Genomic DNA, 22348 nt, shown 5'->3' with positions numbered 1-22348 from the left:
GCTTTGATGCTCAATCTGAAATCAGTACAGCTGGGAAAGCACAGGTCAAATATGTGTTCTCCGTTGATTCCCCCACCACTGCATTATGGAAAGAACAGGGGAGGAGCCATGCAAGGAAGGCCTGGCTAAAGGCCTCCCAGAAACTCGCCAGTGAGAAAAAGGGGGAGGGGCAGCAAGGACAGATCAGGAGACTAGAAGATGAGTTGTACTGCCCCTGGCCCAGATGAAGGCTCAAGCCATAGACAAAGGACTCAGGATTATTGTCTAGGTGGGGAGGAAGCATAAATAGTAGCTCCAAAGCAAGACAGGAAGGAGTAGAAAGGAGGTGTGTGCTACAGATTGGAGGAATGCTCTTTCAAGAAAGAGAGGAAGGAGTTCAATCCCATGCTGTACCTTTCCTATTCTGAGGCCTGGATACATGCCAGAGATGTAAAGTGGTACAATGGCCAAAGGCCAGGGGGCACTACCAGTGTGGGAGGAGCATCACATTGGGCTTAGTAGGGCGTAACTCTGTTTAGGATTACACTGTTATCATCACCATATTTCTGTTACAAAACTACCAGGTCTACTTGTCTCCCACTGCTTTTTTAAACATTTGGCTGTTTTCCCATATAATTCAGAGGGGTTCCATGGAGTTAACCTGATGAATAGTTGACATATATTTTGCTGGGCTTTGGTCAAGAAATTTAATATATGTTATTCAAATTGCAATTTTGATTGCTTAGATACATTAGATACAAGATTAATTAAAAACAAGATTATCACTGTTATGAGCATGGGTTAATTTGATAGTTGTCAATCTATAAAAGTAGATCCAATTCAAATATTATTGAAGCAACTGATGAATCCCAGCAAGTGAATAAATACAGCAAATAAAATTGTAACCACAAAGGCATATCTATATTTGTTTTGTAGAAACAGCTTCTTTGAATTATTCATTAAAGATGAAATCAGTATAGCTGAAATCTAAGGCCAGTTTGCACATCTGTTTATCAGTTATTACTATTACAAATAGTCTCTTTCTCTAACTCATATGTCTGAAGACAATCAACCAACTTAGTCATTGGAAGCAACAGCTTCAGCAACTCACCTCAAGATGGCAGCAACATTCTACAACCAGAGTATGAGATATATAATAAGAAATTCATGCTATCAATTCCTCATGTAAGGTTGACGTCTCACCTCATTGGCATGCCCAGCCATTGCTTCATTACAGAATTACACCAACATCTGGAATATGGCAACTCATTCATGCACTAGGCCAATAGGATGTCCCAACAGAACATCACCTTCAACAAATACATTCTACAATGAATCTTAAATAAAAGATCCCAGCTGTATGTCTTTGTACCCTGATTACTTAATTTGAATAATACATGCAAAATGATAAAAATATCCAGAAAGAAATTTGCTCTCACAAGGTACACAAACAAATGAGAATTTTGTAATGCTAGCAGATGCAAGAAACAATAGGAACAGTGCATAAAGAAATTATCTACTTACAAATTATACTCACAGCCTTGCTGACTGCAGTGATTCAGTCGTGCTGAGAAATAACCTTAAAATCAGTCTGGGTAAGAAAAACAAGGTAGCAATAATTGAAAAGGATGCTTTTCAGGGTTTTTTTGCAGGACTACTGGGAAGTCAGTAGCTGCATCATATTCTCTAGTAACAGTAAGTTCACACAGAATGAGTAATTATTGAAGAATTGCCTGCAATAAATTTATCAGGCAACATGCGTCAAAAACTACCTATCACAAATTATCATAAACTGTCTCTGAGATGATAGAATATGGCTTCCTCTTCCTGACACTAGAATAGATAGAGGAGTACTTCAGTTTTTAAATAGTAGGAGACCCATCACTCCATAGGAAAGCCTACAGATTTCACAGGTTCTAATAGTGTCTTTTAGCTCAAAATCTCTTGCTTATGGCTCTCAGTCTAAACAATTCACTGGGAGCAACCTGTCTCCAATCTGCTATGTCTTCTCACATTACTGGACAGAATTCCTGCCATTCCAGGCTCCCATAAGTAATGTACCATCACTATTTATTTTTTATTGCCTACCTGAGTCCATTTTTTCAGCTTCACTCTTTTTTAGGTTATGTTGACCAGTGCTGGGTTCACATATGATTAGCTATTGTTTTATTTTAACCATATAGGAAAATCTTGTGCTGAATTATGACAATACAGCTCTGGAAAAATGAAATATATAGGAAGGTTTGGGTTGGATAAAACCTCCACACTGAGTTTCAAGTGATTTTCTCTCTCTTAGCTGAAGGAAGGCAGAAAAAGGGAAGACAACTGCTCCTAACCCTTACCAAGCACCCACTAGCAAATCTATGGAAATGTTAATGAACAAAGACCATGGAAAGGGCAACTCACATGTTAACTGGAATTTAATACCTAAAAGAGATAGACTCACTTGGAGTGAGAAAAACTAGATTAAATCTTAAAAGAGATTTCAGTAAAAGATTATTTGAACCAAAGATTATTTGAGGCAAAACAAAGAAAATAAAATTCCTTGGCGTAGAACAGTGGTTCTCAGCCTGGGAGTCGGGACCCCTTTGTTGGTCAAATGACCCTTTCACAGGGGTCATGGCAGGGCAAGCAGATTGCTCTGGGGGCGCCATCCATACAACAGTCTTGCGATGTAGATTGAGCTAGAGCATTCATCTGTCTGGAGCAGTGGAAAAGATCAAGATTGGCATGGTGGGACAAGAGGCAGAACTGAACTGAGAAACTCTGGAAAAAAACTAATTTATATACAATCACGAACAATGGATCTTCACGCCATTGATCAGTTTTGGTTTAATTTCTGTGAAAGAACACTGGCATAATTTTATGGCTGGGGGTCACCACAACACGAGGAACTGTATTAAAGGGTAGTGGCATTAGGAAGGTTGAGAACCACTGGCATAGATGGATTCGGGTCCATTTTGACTGATTCCATCTGGAGAAAGCAACTCACACCTGAGTTATAGGTGATGGTTGCCATTGCCACCTGGAGAAGAACAAGGCAATCGGAGACGAACTGCAGAATTAAAAGACAGTGGAAACAATAAACTGCCTTGGCAAGGTGTAATTGAACTACAAAGACAGAAGCTGATGTAGTAAAAACCAGATGATGCCTATAATAGTCATTGTTATAGACTACAATCCTTATCCATTATAAATGCATACTCCTGGACTGCCCCAGCTTTCTACAGTTCTAATCCCTTTTTAAAAAAATATCTGCATGTTCTGTATGTTCTATGGAGCTTTACTGATCTCCTCAGATAGGCATTCTAAAAAGTGGAACCCTGATCTGAGATGTACATTTATGTTTGTAATATACCATTCTTCACAAAATGCTTGGTGGTCAGATCGCAGTACCTACAAAAATAATTTTTGCATTTGCATGCACTATAAATATTACTGGACTAGTTACCCACTCATCCAGAATAGTCACAAAGCCAGACACGTGAATGTCTATGAAATCATGTCAATTTAGGTAGAATTAACACACAGGGGGCTTATTCAGCAAATAATTTTCTAGTTCTTGACAAGATATATTAAGCGATACAACAGTATGCTATCTGCGCCCAGAGACTATGAGTAAAGCAAACAGTCTAGCATGCAGGAAACAAGATAAAACTCTAGGAAAGGGTGCAATATTGGAGCATTTTCCCTGATACAAGGCATGTGCATGTCAGAATCATACTCACTAGGGATACACTATCAAGTCTTCTTTTATTTCTAATAACGTAGATTTGCAGTATGAAACATCAGTTAAAAAGGAGAAACAACTAGTCAAGGAAAATATGGCTCTATGGCTGCATTTCCACACAGTTACCATCAGTATTCATTTAACACATATAGCAATAGCATAGAATCATATTTTCACTAGGATTTTGCTAATCATCTCACCTCCTTTCATTCCAGGTTTGCATCACTCTAAACATGGAGAAGGACAACCTTATATAATTGATCCTGAACTTGAACAATCCTAAACAAGGTCAACCCAGAATCCTTTTCAGGTCTCTTCAGTAATGCTTGCTTACAGGAAAGTGTTCTTAGAATTGCACTGATAGTGACCAAGTTATCCCAATGGAAAATATAGAATTGTGTGATATAATATTAAATATGCATTCATATTTAAACTGTTCTTCTGTTCTATCCCACCTAAATCCAAACCTCCACAGTAGCTAACAAATATATATATATATATATATATATATATATATATATATATATATATATATATATATATATATATGTATGTATGTATGTATGTATGTATGTATGTATGTATGTATGTATGTGTGTGTGTGTGTATATATATATATATATATATATATATATATATATATATATATATATATATATATATATATATATATATATATACACACACACACACACACCCTTTGGGTTCAGTCTGTCAAGTGAAGGCTGGGGAAGTGACCACATTGGTCATACTTCACATCATGCTACCTAATGCCATTTCAAACCACAGCCATCACAAAATTAATCCTAGTGCAGGGAGCCTTGCAGTAACACTTCATAAATAATGAAATGGGTTATTTATGTGATTTTAGATTCGAATACTGGAGCACTTGTCCTGTTTAAAGATGGGAATGCTGGACATGCTGTTACAGAGGGAAAAGAACATGATCCGGAGGATCTACATTTCTTCGGGATCGAAGCAATAAGCTTGACTCCAGATAGCTGGGTAGACTTGAATCAGTTGCTGCTCCAATGGGAAAACTTATATTTTTTCATTAGATACCTTGGGACCAAATGTCTTGAATTCTACTTGGGACCGCTCATGTCACTTGTGATGCTGTCTCTTTAAATTGTTAAATGCAGATGCACTTGTCTTTAAGTGCTGTTGTTAATGTCTTATGTATGCATACATAAGAATATTTTATTTTGTTTTTGTCATTGGTTTTTGCATTTTGAATGACCAATATGATTGTTTACAACTTTTTACACCTTAGAGAATTCTGCCAATGTCATTGGGTCTCAACAACTAAAATTAACTTAAGCAACTATGCTAAGGGAGTATTGTATTCCTGAATTCCTTGTAGAAAGGCATCTAAACAATAACATATTACATTGATTTTAAACAGGAAATGCTTTGTAGAGAAATAAGTGTCTCTAAGATGTCCTATTTTAGTATGCAGATGTTAAAGGTCCTTTACCTCTGACAATGCACATGCAATCCCAGTAGGAAAATAAAAGTTGCTCCTGTGTATTTATTTATTTATGGTTATTTATTTGCTGCCCTTTTTCTGGGAACTCAGGGCAGCTCACAACAGAATAAATTACATAAGCATAATAAAACACAAATCTATGGGTTTAAATTAAATTAATACATCCCCCCCCCCTATGACCAACACTAATCAGTTTAACCCACTGGGTCCCAGTAAGAGTTAAGCTGAGGCTCTCGCAATTTCTATTTTATAATGTTATTGTTTATGATCTTGTTAAGTTATTATTTTTATATTGTTATTACTGTTACCTGTTACCATATGTTAATTGTATCTCCTCCTGTTTTCTGTAAACCGTCCTGAGCCCTCAGGGAGGGCAGTATATAAATAAACAAACAAACAAACATTTAAATTAGAAATTAAGCATTAAATTGCTCAATTTTGTCTATCTGGTCGTAGAAGGCGGAGGGAAGTTCACAAGAACCCTTTAACCACATTCTAATTTGGTGGGTTTCTGGCTTGAAGTCCAGCAGTTCCATGTTTGCTTAAATTTGGTACTCATTCTTTTATTCTGTACATCTGTGCACATAACATAACTGGTGGGCATTAGAACACACATGAAGATGACTTGTAATGAATCAAATCATTGGTTCATTTCAGATTGGCAGTGGTTCTTCAGAGTCTCAGAAAGAGGTCACTCACATCACCACCTACAGAAGTCTTTTAACTGGAGATGCTGAGGATTGAACCTGAGAACTTCTTCATGTCAATTAGATGCTCTACCACAGAGTCACAGCTCCTCCACAAATGGAAGGGATGTAGAATGGGCAACCATCTCAAAGAAATAGAGTAATAGGAAGCAGTTTATTCTCCTGACAATTTCATTGGGCTGTTCAACTAAAACCTGAACCGCTCTGAGCCTTCGTGCTGAATAAATAAATAAATAGAACATCATTGTTCCTACCTTTTAAAGATCCATATATCAAGGACCATAACTATCTTAGACTACTTTTTTCAAAGTATATAACTTTTTCATCATCTCTGGATTCAACCATATGCTTCTCTTCATGATAAATTAAAAAATCAAACCACAGTGGGTTGATTTTGTGATGCTAATGGTGATGTATTACTAGAGAGTGAAAACCAAAAAAACCCAAAAATTGCTTATCTCTCCAGAACCAGTAAGGGTTCCCCACCCACACACTTTTCCCTTGGAAGAGAGAGGAACTGGACATCCTTTGGAGCTGAGTAGCAAAGCCCGCTTCCCTAATTCTATCCACATTGCCAAAGACCAAAAAAGGTAATTGCAGCAAGACTGAACTGCTCAGCTATATAATTTCAATTTACATGATACAATCCAATATATCATTCATGCCTTGTACAATCCTAGTGTCTTTAAGGTAAATGCAACATTTAAGTTTCGTTAAAATGTGTTCCTCCCACATGGCTACTGCAGAACAAGCTAACATGGAGATTAAAGACCAGCAACCCCACACCTAAAAGGGACCAGAAGGTGCAGAAGGAGAAATTGGTTTTGGGAACTGAAGGGAAGAAGACCCTGAAAAGGTGTGGATGATCTGAAAATCTAAGCAAAGTCTGTGGACAGGAAGACATGGAGGGGTAGGTTAACAAAGTAGAATGGGAGAAAGAAAAATAGTACCTATATTCACAATGAGGATTCAGTGTTGTTGTTGTTGTAGCTGGAAGCAGATTCTGGAATCCAGCCACAATATGGAAGGGAGGGAATCATGTGATTTCAACACTGGGAGAAGGTCTGGGACCAGAACCAACTATGAAAATGAGGGCCTGAGGTATGCTCCTTATGCATCTAATCATTTGATTAAGTGCAGAATTAGCAGCCCATTCAGGTTACTTCTTAAAAGCACCTCAGAAAATTCTTGTTTTGATCAGAATATCCTGAATTGAGTTCTTAAAATTGATATATTCACTCACATACTTGACTATGGAAAGCCAGAGGATTTTAGGATTAAGGAAGCCATGGGTCTTGGAGGTGGAGGTAACAATAGGATAGGGTAAAATCCACAGAAAGTGCTTTGTTTGACTACAACTACAAAAACACAGTCTGCATTTCAAAATACAGGAAGATGACAAGCAGATAACTGAGGAAAGTGGACTGAGGAAAGCCTCATACATGTCCAGCCATACATACACAGTCTCTTTTCACCAACAAAATCCAAGTTTCAGACCCATTCTGATATATGTCTACAAGTCTGGATCCTTTGCCCAAGGAGAAATATAATCATACATGACAGACAATACACTATTAACAGTATTTGACATCTTTCTAAATGATGCTATGGAGCAGGGCAGTGTCTAATCCCCTATATCTCTCTTTTACCTAAAACATGTTTTACATGTCCAAAATGTTAAATAGTCATCACTTTGTGGAAAACAATAACTGCATGGTGCCATTGGGATATGGCAGCTTTTGACTGTAAATGATGCTTTTGTCTGGAATAAATCCAGAGGTGCTGCTGACTGGCTTTTTGGTTTGGAGTCATCATGCAGAGCAAGTGGTCTTTTCTCTATAAGAACATGTTTGCTGCACTGTGATGTCTGATCTAATTTGGATTCTTGTTCTATATAGTATTTGCTAGGCACACATCCTTTATCCATCTCTCTCTCTCTCTCTCTCTCTCTCTCTCTCTCTCTCTCTCTCTCTCTCTCTCCCTTTTTGTCATTAGCTTTTGCTTTGTGGCTTAGAATGCCAGTTGACAGCACTTGCTTGGCTCATCAGCAGATAGCATTTGTCAGCTGAATGTGTTCTTCTGCACCTCTTTTTAGACTACTTCCCTATTCTCATCTATTTTGCAAGGCCTTTATATAAAAAGTGTTCTAGTAAAGAAGCTATCTAAACCTTTCCTTTCCTTATATACCAATTTCAGGGCTGGTGCAAATTTAATTGCGGGGGGGGGGAAGAACCTTTAAAAAATTGCTGTCCACAGGTTGGAAAGTATTCCTGGAACCCCTCAGAATTTTGAGAGCAAACAAGAAGTTAGATTAATCTTAAAGGACAATTGCAGGCAGTAAATGAAATGAGTCCATGTATTAAAAAGGGCTCCCAGATGAATCACTGAAAAAATCATAGGTTATTAATATTAAGGGATGATATCAGTAGTGTAAAAAAATGGTATATTTCTGGTTCAGGTATATTGAACCTGAAAAATATCAGTACATCTTGATATTCTTAAATCCCAATATTGATATAGTATTTGACTTCAGAATTTTTCAGTAATCCTGAAAACGCACCTCCCTGCAGTTTGAGGATGCGGAGACTGGATGATTAGGACTATGCCATCACTTGTTGATTTTTATTGTTGACTGATTGGTTATTAATTACTGTTTAATTTTATTGTTCATTGCTATGGATTTTAGGTGATGGGGTTTTATGTGAGCCGCCTCGAGCCTTCGGGGGGGGGGGGGATACAAATAAAATAAAATAAAATAAAATAAAATAAAATAAAATAAAATAAAATAAAATAAAATAAAATAAAATAAAATAAAATAAAATAAAATAAAATAAAATAAAATAAAATAAAATAAAATAAAATAAAATAAAATAAAATAAAAATATATTTTGGCTATATTATACCCTATGGCAACATTATAATCAATGGTCCCCAGTGGGAGTAATGGAGAATCAATCTGAGGGTATCTGGAGTAGTCAAAGTTGCTGGGGCCTCTCTTCAAAAAATCCCATAAGTTTCAAAAAGATGGGACCAGGGGGGCATCCTTCATTGATTTCAGTGGTGGCCCATTGTCCATTGATTTCAATGGTGGAGAAAAGGTGTTTAAAACAATTGTGGTTTCTTTAAATGCCTTCTCCAAACTATAAATGAACTCCAAGGATGTTTAAAGGGCTTGCAGTCTCTTTAAAAGCCATTTAACTTCAACTACCTGGTGGTCCAAAAAAATCCTGAATATTTTTGGAATTTGGTGGGCTTGGGTCATTTTAGGTATCTGGAATTCAGCCCCAATCTACATCCAGCTGGGAAAAGAGCTGAAAAGTACTGACACAGTATTTTTAAGATATTTTTTCAGCTCAGATATAGCCAAGTACACACTCCCAGATGACATATTCTTTGGGATACTGTAGGATTGCATCTTTGCAATTTTTCTTCTGTCAGTTCTGAAGAATCAGAAAGATAATGTACAGTCACTGAAAACAAGCCCTTCCCCTATTTCCCTCATATACCACTTTGGTAAAATGAGAGCTGCTCAGGATGAAACGGGTAAGGAGAATTACTGCATTAGTTGCTATGTGCAGTCTATCTGTTATAGCTCTATACTCAGCTACTGGATCCTAGACAGGTATCTACTCCTCTTCCCTGCCAAAGCACAGATGCTGGCCTGAACACAGTATTGTCTAGCGGACCTTTTAAAAAATGCCAGATGCCCCTATCTGCTACAAAACCCGTAGCTCTGAGCGAGAACAATGCTTTGCATGTAGAATATTCCTGTGAAATCCTCAGCATTTTCACTAGGAGCTCAGATAACAAGTATTGGGAAATACCCTTTTTGCAAATAACTGAGGCAGGCAGAGTAGACCATAGCTGTCCAAAGGTTTGACTCTGTATACAGCAACTTCATATGAAAATCATTGTGAATATAAGCCCCCAGTCATCTTTGCCCTTCTTGAATATTATCATATACAAGAACAGTAAAAGGAGGATCAGTTCCCAAGTGTCTTGTCCTGTAAATGCACACAGCTTAAGATATTGTCATGCTGTGGGTTGATCTTTTTACAGACCGTTAGCTGTCAAACTTTTAAAGAGACTGCGAAGGAAAGAAAACCTGACCCTGCAAAACAGCTGTAAGGCATTACTGTGATGGATACACAAGGGCTCTCACTTCTGAACTCAAATCCCCAAATTCCTCCTCCCTTTCTCATCTGCTTACTTCCCATTTGTCATACTCTCTGTTCTCCCATCTGGTGGCACTTGTGTAGATCTGTCAAGTGCCTGAAAACTTTCAACTCGGTATTTGGCTTTGGCTTCTCAATTCATTTACTGCTAACTTTTTAAAAGCTTTCCCCCCAAAGCAGTCATTTTACATGACATGATTTCAGATTTCACTAGTGTTAAGGAGGTCATATTGCTACTATTTATGTTCCTTGCCCTCCCCTAATGCATATCTTTATTGCTTCTTGATTGCATTGATGGGCAGGTACTTTAGAGAATAATACTCACAAATAACCTCATTGTTCAACATGCAACATCCAATGCATTTACTTGTGGCAATAAATTCAATCATATTATTCTAGCTGTGGAAGATTTACTCCAGCTTCCTATCAGTCAATGCACTGACTTTTAAATTTTGCTCAGAGTTTTTCATTACCTATCTGAAACTTCCCTTTTATACCTATCAGAATTGGTCTCCATTTATATATGCCCTAAGTTCTTACTTTCTAATAATAAATCTCAAATTCATCAACCCCGTTGTCAGGTCTCTCATCCATGGGCAACGGAGCATTCACCTGTTATGCCCCTGAGCTGTGGAATTCCCTGAACTGAACTCTCATCTGTAAATCCCCTGAGCTTTTAAAATCCTTCTTTGATTCACACGTATTAAAATTTGCCTTTAATATTTGATCCACTGCTGACACACACTGGAGGCTTGACTGGTCCAAAAGTATACATATGCACACATTTTGACTGTATAGCCATTGCGATGGAAGTTGCCAGCATAAAGACCCACAAACACACACACTGTTTAAAAACTTATATTTATATTTACCTCAATGAAATCAGATTATGTTCCCATCAAGCACCAGGGATACAGAGAACATGATAAGCATTCAAACAACTCATTATCCAACCACTTGTCTATGTATGAGCTGAATCCCTACAGCTAACCTTAATTTTTTGGGTTTGAAGTTCCTTGAAAATGTCATCCTGAACAATTGTACATCTGTGTAGTAGCAGGTTAAGCTACAGGATCATGGCCAAGCTATGATTTAGGAAATAATCTACATTTATCATTTACATGTTGCTATTTGCAGCACTTTGGTTTCTGCACAGTTTGTTTCTTTGACAAGAAAGAAGACAGCATATATCCTCCAGCATCATGATTAATACTTTTAAGCACAGAATCACTTACAGTGTGCCCTACTTTGAAGCTGGATGCTTCATTTAATTGACTCAAGGAAGAAGACAAGCCATAATGGATCAGTCCTTCACTTCCAACAGGTCCATCTAGTTCAGCATCTTGGTTCATGCAGTGGCCAATGAAAAGCATACATGCATGGTACAGAAGCCAAACCCTTCTACTGTTCTAGCTACCCAAATCCAGAGGGTTACAGACTCTGCATATGAAACGTTTATGTTTTTGATGGGATAGTCTGATTCTATGGGAGTTGATTCCAGAAGGCAATTACTTCTATTTTTCCAAATCACTACTAGGCACAATGGATATTTACTTCTTCAAGTACCAGAGGCAGTATGCTTCTTCCTATCAGTTGCTGAGGAGCATGTTGCCATCAAGCTCCTTGTAGGCTTTCTTAGAAACAGCTGGTCAGTCATTGTGTTTACCAAATACTGGACATGATGGGCCTTAGGTCTGCATGTTTTGTTTTGGTCTAAATCAGACTTTTTCAACCTTTTGACCATGAAGGAGCCCCTGAAATAATTTTCCGTCTTCCAGGACTACTGGAAGTGATGTCAGCTGGTCACACCTCCCAGCCACACCCTTGGAACTGACATAAACACCCATACTCTTCACCTTCCTTTCACTCCCTCCTCCCCACCTTTACCATTACTATGGTGATTCTACCTTATGTAGGCAGGAAAGAAAGGCAGGAGCTACAGCCTGGACCTCTGATACCATGCTACTCCCCCCCCCATAGATTTCATACCCATGGCCTTACCATTGAGCCTTCTAGGCAGAGGTGGCCAGTTCCCTAGCTTGTGACCAAGTCTATTAAGACGTGAAGGAAAAGGCCACAGAACCCCTATGGATCTCCAACAGAACCTCTGGGGTCTATGAATCCCTGGTTGGGAATCCCTGGTCTAAACTAATAATCCCCAAAGTCCTAAATTCTTTGAAAGTTGCATAGTAACCTTCCTAACCTCTTAAGGTAGGTGAAAGTTACAACAGAGAGTAGCCATGTACGGAACTTACTGATCTTACCCTTTTGCATTTTCAAAGGGCGTTGATCTGATCAGTGAAGCATATTTGGGAGGCAATCCTATATATATGAATCCTACAATAGCCTCAGAATCTTGTTCCATCAGCCAGCATACCTCATCATCAGTCAATTTTTTCTTAATTCTCATCAAAGCAGTCCAATCAGAAATGTCATATTGTAGTTTAAATCCAAGCAGTTGAAGATCCACGTAGCACAGTTTTCCCCCATCACAACCTACAACACCAGCAGAGGGCATCAATATGTAGATGTACATGGCTTCCGCACAGTGAACAGCAGCCCTTGCCCAAAATTGATGTGAGACTGATGTTTCTTATTTTTGCTCTGCAATAGAAAGGTTAATGGTTTTTACTTGCCAACTCCCTGCTCGTGTAATTTTCTGTTCTGCCTAAGGACAAAAGTACCTATTACATAGATTTTGGTGATGTTTTAAATCTTCTTCCATTTTTTTACGACCAGTACAGATGCAATTTAGAGAATAGGCTAATACAGAGTGGCAGCTATTTAATCCCCACCCAACTTGTTTTCTTATGAAAAATTTCCCTCTCAGACTATTTGCAGGTTTTCTTACTTTTTGCTCATCAGTACAAAAACAGTTTTGTGGGGGGCTTCTCAACAGGAAAACATGGAAAGAGAGAAGCATATTCTGCTATTAAATCACATTGTTAGTGGCTGCATTCTGGAAATGTTTCACTTAAACCACAGGATAAGGGATTAAATATACTCCAACTCTCCTCACTGGTCCATCCCCTCATGTTCCTCACAGCCACACAGCAGCCACAGGGAACCAAACATAACTCCCCCCCTCCCAATTTATTTAGAAGATTATAGTCTGGCATATCACATGCAATTATGCCCTCAGTTGATAGAGTACTCGGCTGGCTTTCTTCATCAGTTGAGACCATCACATTTCTAGGATGGTCTTCTAATACATGAAAATCTGTGAATAACCTGCCTGAGGAGATGCTCAGAACTCCCTTAGAATCATAGAATCATAGATTTAGAACTCCCTGCTCAACGCAGGATCAGCCCAAAGCATCCAGTCCTGAAATTTGCTTTGCTGTGATGGTCTTGGAAAGACTGCAGCAATACCAAAGTGGTATCCATATGGAAAAGGAAGATCTATACCTTCCCAGTCCCACCCACATCAGCATTGCTTTCTCTGCTGCAATTGCCTGTGATGGCTACACCCAAAATATTCCTCCCTTTTCAGGTTGCAAATTGCAAACCTCACATGGCATACTCATGAGTAAATATTCCCAGTGTAGAGGCTTTTACTGGCTGCCTGCATGCAATTTGACGTTATTGGCCCTCATTGGCAGAGTGCTCTCTCCCTATTGGCAGCATACCCCAAGGGAGGGCTAATCAGATAGGGACTGTTGGCAGCATGCAAGTTCAACTTTATAATGTTTAAGGATTGTGATAAAAATAAGTTATTTCAGTAAATGTTTCTCATGTGTGAGGAGTGGTTTATACCTAACCCCACCTAGCTCCATATAATTATAATATGTTTTTTGTCTACATAGGTATGCTGATTAATATGTTCTGCAAAAATAATTACTCATATGTAAATTTAAATTCCTGGTAAGGAGTCACTCAATAAAGAAGAATAAAACCCACAATCTCTAGTTGTATTTTCCTGAATCAACACCTGCATGGAAAGTTCACAACAGAAAGCCATTTTTTAAGGAATTGTTTGAACTGCATGAGGACATAATGGAAAATGGTCTACCTTTTGATAGACTAACTGTGGCTTGAAGCCTGAGGTTAATATCAAAGTAGAACATTCTATAAAATTTAAACAGCAGGTGAAATACAACAAAATATATTTGTAGAGGCCCCCTCTCTTTTGGCTGATTGTTACTTAAAACAGCCACTTTTGAAAGATGTTTCCACTTTCAGTATATTACTTAAAGTTAAGTTAATTGAAATTAAATTGCTATTTCATCATCATATTATAAATTGCTTATGTCATTACATAATATAAACAGCCATAATCTCAGAAGGGGGTGGTACTGGATTTGCAAATCGATAGGCATTGTGCTATTCTAATGATTCAATTATTTTATTGATTGATTGGAATATTTGTACCTCACTTTGTTTCTTGGTTCAAGGAAAACAGCACAATGTCCACAGGGAATTAATCCAGCATTTTCAACATGCACACATTTATATTATCTCTATTTGTGATGTAGAAGTAGCATTACAAATTGATGTTTGTTACTTAATTGCAATAAAAGGCTAACAGTAAAGAGAAAGGTATCATCGACTAAGCATGCTATGTACAGATAATTAAATACACTTTGTAAATTAGGAAGAAACATATAATCTGCTGAAGTTGTCATTTTTCAGTGCTAATTTTGCAGAGTTTAGGAAGACTGAGATCCACCCATGATTTGCATTTCTTGTTGTGATTAAAATTCCTTGTGACAGCGAAAAAGTTCAGATTTCTGTCTCTGAGTTTCCAAAATGAATCCTGCTCATAAGGGACAATTTACTTAGGGAGACAAACCCCTCATACTTTCTTTTTACTACCATATTTTTTCATGTGGAGTTTTAGTTACGTTAAAATAACTATAGTTGTATCCTATAACTCTATGAACAAAGTGACTTTGCAGAAGACATTCTGCTTCTCCTTTTCCAGTTTGCCCTCCACAGTCTCTCCAAAAAAACACTTCCTAAAGGTTGGAGAACCCAAAGAACATCATGGAATATGGCATGGGAAAGGTGTTATGTATGATGGCACCTCTCATCGCTGGACTGGCACACAGTGCCCAACTACCCATGGATCCACCATCAGTCTAGACTTAAGCAAAGCCATCCTGATTTCTTGTCAGCCAGGACACAGGCCTGGCCAGACTCCGTTTTACACTGCAGTTCAACAGAAGCCATTGGTTTGACCTGTCAACTACAGATTTCGATGTGCTCTACATTCCCCTCCTCACTCCATTGTATTGCTGATCAAGTGGCCGGCAGAGTCCATTTTGCTTAAGGGCTTCCTGGCCCAAACTCTGTGTCTCACACCTCTGGCTCACTCTAAGCCAGAAAGGAACTTTCTACATCCAGCTAGCTAGTCTCTGCAAGCCCCTGGACTTTTCCCCATTTTGCCCTGATGGCTTCTTTTCTTTGAAACCACTTAAACCTATCCAGACCCATCACTGCATTGTCTGGGCCCTGAGCCAGCCCACCTTGTTAACATGCAGTTTCAAGCATGTCCAGCCCTCTAACAGGGTATTAGAATCCCTGCCTTGGCAAACCAAATTGCCAGTCTGGAACATTGGATCCATCCAGACTGATCTTCACTTCACTGGTCATTTTGTTGTCTTGCTCTGCCTTTTTGCCTCACCCAGATTGGTAAATACCTCTTTTCCATTGTCCCACTTCCCCAGACTCAATTACTTTCAGTTTCTTATTGCACCAACTGATAGATTGCTAGTGTGTCTCTTATATGTTGGTTTACATCTATTTTATGTTCCTTTCTATTAAATAAAGACTGCTTATTATTTTATTTTACTATCTGTTAATCTGATGTGAGTTCTTAAGAGGAGAATTACCTGGTAAACAAAGGTAATTCGATCCTATGCTAAGTTACCTGACCTCTCGCAAGCCCTTCTCCACTCAACGCATGTCTCCTGGCATGATTTTCAGGCAACAAAAGGATGCAATAGAAATGTGAAACTGGCAGACATATGCATACATATTATTGCTCCATTGTCAAAATTTGGCTTGTATGTGTAAGAGTGCTGGGGGGGTGATCTTTCCATTTCCCATTATTGCTGCAGCCATGATGTTCTATAGCAGGGGTTCTCAACATGGTGCTCGTGGGTGCTATGGCACTAACCAACACCTTTCCCGACACCTGCAGGTGTTTTGACAAGGTGAGCATAGCCAGCTGTCACTGTATAAACATAAAAGGCTAAGGAATAAATGGGCAGAGAATGGGCGGGGCCAGTTCTAGCCAGTAAGGTGAGAGCCCAGAACTCTGTGCGAAGACAGAGGTCTGCCCAGAAGCTGAACTGACCATTGTAAATATGCAGTCAGTCTGGCTGTTTGGCTTGCTGCCGGGGAGGGGTCCCAGGATGGCTTCCCCAGGGCCTGCTGAGCACACCTGCGCCTCGTGGCCTCATGGGCAGGGAGGGCACCAGGGATGACAGGGTGCCGGAATGTGGGGGGCCGGGGATGGCTTCCCTAGATCCCACTGAGCACACCCATTGCCTCGCTGGCCTGCTGGGTGTGCTTGCCGGCCGCAGAAGGGGGCCTTCAAAGCCCGTTCTTAGGAACAGGCTTTGAATTCTTATTGGAATATAAAACTGATAAAAACAAAATGGTTTTAATATTTGTCAAATGGGTTCCTACATGGTAGTATAAAATTAAACAGATAAGACCGTGCATCAGCAGTAGCACAGTGATTTTCACTGAGTGACTTAAAGTAAACTGTTAGAACACAGAAAACATTTTAGAACAATATGTTAATTTTGAAAGATTTTCAGTTAAACCAAATGTCTGCCAAAAATGCTAAAGAATTACTATTAGAGATAGAATCATAGAATCATGGAATCATAGAGTAGGAAGGGGTCATACAGGCCATCTAGTCCAACCCCCTGCTCAATGCAGGATCAGCCCTAAGCATCCTAAAGCATCCAAGAAAAGTGTGCATCCAACCTTTGCTTGAAGACTGCCAGTGAGGGGGCGCTCACCACCTCCTTAGGCAGCCTATTCCACTGCTGAACTACTCTGACTGTGAAAAACTTTTTCCTGATATCTAGCCTATATCGTTGTACTTGAAGTTTAAACCCAATAAAAGCATCCAATAAAAGTGTGTATTCAACCTTTGCTTGAAGACTGCCAGTGAGGGGGAGCTCACCACCTCCTTAGGCAGCCTATTCCACTGATGAACTACTCTGACTGTGAAAAATTTTTTCCTGATATCTAGCCCAGTGGTCCCCAACCTTTCTGAGCCTGGGGACTGGCAGGACATCGGGCCGCGCCCGCGCGGACCATGCCGGTGCAGCGGGCCATGCCCGCGCATCGGGCCGCGCATCGGGTCATGCCCGCGGGCCGTGCCCGCACCCGCACATCAGGCTGTGCCCGCACATCGGGCCGCACCCTTGGCCGCGCCCACACGAGGCGCGCATAGCTATGCGCGGCCCGGCCCTGATTCCCTCTCCCCGCCCTCCCGCAGTAAGAAGCTTCTCGGGCCGCAAGCTTGCGGCCTGGGAAGTTTTTTACTGCAGGGGGGGGCGGGGAGAGGGAGCCGCAGCCCAGCGCCATGGCCTTCGCGGCCCGGCACTGGGCCGCGGCCAGCAGCTTGGGGACCACTGATCTAGCCTATATTGTTGTACTTGTAGTTTAAACCCATTACTGTGCGTCCTCTCCTCTGCAGCCAACGGAAACAGCATCCTGCCCTCCTCCAAGTGACAACCTTTCAAATACTTAAAGAGGGCTATCATGTCCTCTCTCAGCCTCCTTTTCTCTAGGCTGAACATTCCCAAGTACCTCAACCATCTTCATAGGACTTGGTCCCTTGGCCCAAGATCATCTTCGTCGTTCTCCTCTGTACTCTTTCAATTTTATCTACGTCCTTCTTGAAGTGAGGCCTCCAGAACTGCACACAGTACTCCAGGTGTGATCTGACCAATGCCATATACAATGGGACTATGACATCTTGTGATTTTGATGTGATGCCCCTGTTGATACAGCCCAAAATGGCATTTGCCTTTTTTACCGCTGCATCACACTGTCTGCTCATGTTTAGTTTACAATCCACAAGTACCCCAAGGTCTCGTTCACACACAGTGTTACCTAGAAGCATATCCCCCATCCAGTACTCTGAACTCTGAACTCTGTCTCTATCTTCCAGAGTATTTTCCAGTCCTCCCAATTTGGTGTCATCTGCAAACCTGATGAGTAGTCCCTCCACCCCCTCATCTAGATCATTAATAAATATGTTAAAAAGTACTGGGCCGATCACCGAGCCCTGAGGTACCCTGCTACTCACCTCCCTCCAGTCTGATGAAACACCATTGACAACAACTCTTTGAGTGCGGTTCTCTAACCAATTCCCTATCCACATAACTATCTGAAATTCCAGATTGCAGTCCTTCAATTTATCCATCGAAACATCATGGGGAATCTTATCAAAAGCTTTAGTAAAATACATGTAAACAACATCAACTGAATTTCCACAATCCAGCAAACCTGTTACTTGGTAAAAAAAAAAAAAAAAAAAAAAACAGGTTGGTCTGACAGGACCTGTTGGAGACAAATCCATGCTGACTTCCTTGGATCACCAAATTGTCATCCAGATGTTTGCAGATCACTCCCTTTAATATCTGCTCCATTATCTTCCCCACAAAAGAAGTCAGACTCACTGGTCTGTAGTTTCCCGGGTCATCCTTCCTCCCTTTTTTTTTTTTTTTTTGTTACTTGGTCCATGACTTTATTGGACTAAGTTCATCGAAAACACAAGTGGAAGCTAGTAAGAAAAACGATTGGCTTAAATTATTGCATATATTTTTCCCATCTCTAATTATAAATACATAATAATTTGTAAGAAAAGCTGTTTGCAAAACCCAAAAAAGAAAAAAAAGGAAAAGACATTTAGCACATTCTTCAAAAGAACAACAGAAATAATGCTCTATAGGGGCGGGAGGACTTCTTCCGCTAAACTGAAAAGTGCATAACCCATCAACCGTCACGGTGCTACCTCTACGGTGGACGTGTGCTGCTGTCACCTGTGCAAAGCAGATCATTTATTACAGTACTAACAAGCTGTCGAATCAGAGGAGAGGTCAGAGGAAGAATGCATAGCACTCCACGTGAGAGGGGTCGAGAGGCGGGGCTTCTCGGGGCACTCAGGTCAGCATGTCCCAAAGGCAGCAGCAGCAAAGCACAGTCCAGCAGGCCGTCAGGCAGGCACTTTCCCCAGTGTCGTCCCTCCGTCGCTCTTCCACGACGTACACTGTGTTTTTCGGTCCATCTGCATAGACTGGCCCAGGAGGTGGAGGAGCATTCTGCCAACCATACTGTGGATATCCCTGGTAGCCTGGCTGAGGTGCTGGATATGGACCCGTAGGCCCCGGGGGGTAGCCAGGGTAGGGGCCGGGACCTGGGGGTCCTCCTGGCTGTTGGGTATATGGCGGGTACGGGGCAGTGGGGCCCGGGCCAGGATAAGGTGGAGGATTTTCGTAGTTCATGTAGGATGCGAAGTGTCTCCTGCCGCCTCACGAAGCCGCCTCCCTTTCCTCCCTTTTTTGAAGATCGGAATAACATTTGTTCTCTTCCAGTCCTCCGGGACATCTCCAGTCCTTAAAGAGGTCCCGAAGATGATGGACAAGGGCTGTGCAAGTTCTCCGGAAAGTTCTTTGAGCACTCTCATGTGCATTTCATCCGGACCAGGGGATTAGAACTCATTCAGTGCAGCTAAATGCCTCTTAACAAGCTCTCTATCCATGTCAACCTGCCACCCAGACACTATCCTTTGGCTACTGCCATCTCTATATGTGCCTGTGGAAAAAACAGATTTAAAATAGGCACTAAGCCTTTCTGCTTTCTCTGCATCCTCCGTTAGAGTTTGTCCATCTGCACCCAACAGTGGGCCTATTGCCTCCTTTACTTTACGTTTGCTCCTCACATAACTGAAATCTTTTCTACAATGGGCTTCCCTGGCCAATCTCACTCTCAGCTTTGGCCTTTCTGATGAGATACCAATAACCTCACTCCCTGACATTTTGTGGTTGGTTCTTTCTTCTGGAACCCATTTCATGGTTGCACCCACCAGTCTGTGTTAGAATTCTAGAGGAGCAGCTGAAAAAATGTTAAGGAGTCCTGTTCTACAGACATTCTCAGGAATCAGAAATGACTCGAGGAGGGGGTTACCTGGTAAGATACATTTTAAAAGATTTCTCCCATGAACTTTCTTCATTAGCAGTAGGTTTGAATTGAGCCCTATATTTCCAACCTCCCTTTCTGCCAGACAATTTGAAACAAAATTTTCCATGAAAAAAGTCATGTCTCTTTAACAATCCTGTCTCTGTCTCCTGCATTCAAGACTGATTGACCACCCAGACCTTAGGCTGCCTCTTGCTACCCCCTCTCTGCTGTACAGGTTGTATGCCTTTCTTGCCCCCAAATTAATTCCTCTGTCTTGGATGCTATAATCTTTATTTCTCTTCAAATGCTAGTGTATGTATATGTTAAATTGTTTAGGATTTCTTTTCAAATAAAATCTATTTGCATTCAATATTAACCAGACTCAGTCCCCACATTTGATCAGTGTACACAAGTGATAAAATATCACTGTTATTGGCCTCTTGCACCTGACACTTTAAATATTATTAATTCCCCATCATAATTTGTGATAGGCCATTTCCAGTAACACTGGGCAATTAGGAAGTTTATAGTCTGTGAATGAATAGGCACATTGTCCCAAGTTTTAGCAGTTCAATTGTGAATTCCAGACTTAATTTTGTATTGCATAAACAGTTGACCCCATAACTGGCCTCAACGCCCAGAAGCATTTCTACCCTACAAAGGGTCCTTCTTTAATGAAAACCATCAGAGTTCTCTCCTCTCATACAGCCAAATAGGTACCTTCCTTCTAACCCTTTAAAATTCAAAGACAATCTATAATGGCTTCAGGTACCTGAATCAATCAGCATGAGATGATCATTAATTAAGACTATACTTACAACTGTACTTTGTCCTCTGCCTCCTGTTTTAAGTAATGCCATCAAGATTCCTTTGTTGAAATCTATTCCTTAGTTCTTTGGAGCCCCCAAATAATTAAATAATTAAACTTGTTGACACCTCACTAGTAAGGTATCAGTCTCAGTCAGAGGTTAGATGTTCCTAAGCGGAAACCACTGTGAAGCTTTACCTAGAATCCAAATTCTCAGTCAACTTCTCCTATAATGTTTGATGATGAAGTCTCAGAGTTGACATGTCCACCTTGTATATGATGTGGCTGTATTCAAAGTATATTTTTAACCACTCCTTATAGGAACTATCTACTCACTGGAAAGCTCATTGTTATGGCAACATGAAATATAATGGAGAATAATCTCCATGACTTCACAAGCCCACTCCTCCCTTTCCCTCAATCAGTACTGCTATGGAGATAATCAGCTCAGACAGTGTGCACAAGTACCTCATCAAAAATTACATTCAAATGCAGAAGCACCTTGGAGGCCAACAAGATTTGGGGAGCATAAGCTTTTGAGAGTCAGAACTCCCTTTGTCACATATCTTATATTTCCAAAATCTGGTTGGTCTCTAAAGCGCTAATGCACTTGAATCTAGCTAGCTTTCTGAAAGTATCATCAAAAGTAGTATCTTCATCTGTTCTGCATCATAAAGGATTTTGTTCACTTCTGAGAAATCTGAAGATAATCTGGCCCTGAGAAAAGGCAGCATTTGGTTTCTTATCTGTTCTGTAGATGTCCTTCCTTGGCACCCACAAGATATTGTTTGATACAATTCCTTTAACTTTGATAAATACATTTACATTGGTCATTGATGGTTGTGTTTTGGTGCAAGAATTTTAAATGTGGATAAATTCTGAACAGGTTATCTTCTGGTTACATAAATTAAAGCCATCATATTAAAAATGGATGGCAAAATTGCAATTCATCCATGAAGTATTCCCTTAATATTAAATTTTCAAGGAATACTATATGGTCCATACTTTTTTCTAAAAAGTAAGGGAAGGAATGAGCAAGTTCCAGAAATCAAGCCTAGAGGTGACCATCACATGGATCATTGTAGCTAGGTGCTCTGGGTCCAAATAGGGTGCTAGTAGCTTGGCTTGACAAAGATGGGAAAATGCCAGCCAAATTACTTGCGTGACCTGCACCTCCATCGTAAGGGAGGTGTCGAGGATCACAACCAAATTTATGGCTTTGTGAACAGCAGTAAGCTTAACACCATCCAGGCAGGTAAACATGTGTATAGTTTCATGGAACAGATCACAGAAACACTGAAACAAGGG

At 40.2% G+C, this 22348-nt stretch overlaps 1 long non-coding RNA gene and 1 pseudogene across 2 annotated transcripts in view; both read right to left on the bottom strand.

The window, feature by feature from the left end:
- Positions 1–22348, bottom strand: part of LOC143840678 (uncharacterized) — a 67902-nt gene that overhangs the window by 9372 nt on the left and 36182 nt on the right. For both annotated transcript variants that reach the window (XR_013232307.1, XR_013232308.1), the window contains exon 2: positions 1504–1570. This is a non-coding gene — a long non-coding RNA (uncharacterized LOC143840678). The remainder of the gene's footprint in view (positions 1–1503; positions 1571–22348) is intronic.
- On the bottom strand, positions 18774–19592 carry LOC143839820 (cysteine-rich and transmembrane domain-containing protein 1 pseudogene; annotated as a pseudogene).

Source organism: Paroedura picta, chromosome 6, assembly GCF_049243985.1.
Source record: "Paroedura picta isolate Pp20150507F chromosome 6, Ppicta_v3.0, whole genome shotgun sequence".
Lineage (NCBI taxonomy): Eukaryota > Metazoa > Chordata > Lepidosauria > Squamata > Gekkonidae > Paroedura > Paroedura picta.
Note: the sequence above shows the minus strand (reverse complement) of the source record. Positions and strands in the feature narration are given on the sequence as shown.